The sequence below is a fragment of the Volvox carteri genome (genome assembly GCF_000143455.1).
Source record: "Volvox carteri f. nagariensis unplaced genomic scaffold VOLCAscaffold_142, whole genome shotgun sequence".
Classification (NCBI taxonomy): Eukaryota; Viridiplantae; Chlorophyta; class Chlorophyceae; order Chlamydomonadales; family Volvocaceae; genus Volvox; species Volvox carteri.
The window spans coordinates 45,211-46,307 of record NW_003307685.1 but is presented as its reverse complement, the minus strand read 5'-3'; positions in this window follow the sequence as shown (position 1 = coordinate 46,307).

Here is a 1,097-nt window from a genome sequence, read left to right as displayed (position 1 = left end):
CGGCTCCAGGCCCCCAGGCTCCCAAGCTCTCAAGCTCCTAGGCCCCCAGGCTCCCAAGCTCCCAGGCTCCCAGGCCCCCAGGCTCCCGAGCTCCCAGGCCCCCAGGCTCCCAAGCTTCCAGGTCCCCAGGCTCCCAGGCCCCCCGGCTCCCAGGCCCCCAGGCTCCCAGGCCCCCAGGTTCCCAAGCTCCCAGGCTCCCAGGTCCCCAGGCTCCCAGGTCCCCAGGCTCCCAGGCCCCCAGGCTCCCAGGCCCCCAGGCTCCCAGGTCCCCAGGCTCCCAGGTCCCCAGGCTCCCAAGCTCCCAGGCTCCCAGGTCCCCAGGCTCCCAGGCCCCCAGGCTCCCAGGCTCCCAGGCTCCCAGGTCCCCAGGCTCCCAAGCTCCCAGGCTCCAAGGCCCCCAGGCTCCCAAGATCCGAGGCCCCCAGGTACCCAGGCCCCCAGGTCCCCAAGCTACCAGGCTCCCAGGACCCTGGGCTCCCAGGCCCCCGGGCTTCCAGGCCCCCAGGCTCCCAGGCCCCCAGGCTCCCAGCCCCCCAGGCTCCCAAGATCCCAGGCTCCCAGGTCCCCAGGCTCCCAGGCCCCCAGGCCCCCAGGCCCCCAGGCCCCCAGGCTCCCAGGCTCCCAGGCCCCCAGGCCCCCAGGCTCCCAAGCTCCCAGGCTCCCAGGCCCCCAGGCTCCCAAGCTCCCAGGCCCCCAGGCCCCCAGGCTCCCAGGCCCCCAGGTCCCCAAGCTCCCAGGCCCCCAGGCTCCCAGGTACCAGGCTCCCAGGCCCCCAAGCTCCTAGTCCCCCAGGCTCCCAGGCCCCCAGGCTCCCAGGCTTCCAGGTTCCCAAACTCCCAGGCTCCCAGGACCCCAGCCTAACAAGCTCCCAAGCTCCCAGGCCCCCAGCCTAACAAGCTCCCAAGCTCCCAGGCCCCCAGGCTCCCAGGCTCCCAGGTACCAGGCTCCCAGGCCCCCAAGCTCCTAGGCCCCCAAGCTCCTAGGCCCCCAGCCTAACAACCTCCCAAGCTCCCAGACCCCCAGCTAACAAGCTCCCAGGCCCCCAAGCTCCCAGGCCCCCAGGCTCCCAGGCCCCCCAGGCTCCCAGGCCCTCAGCT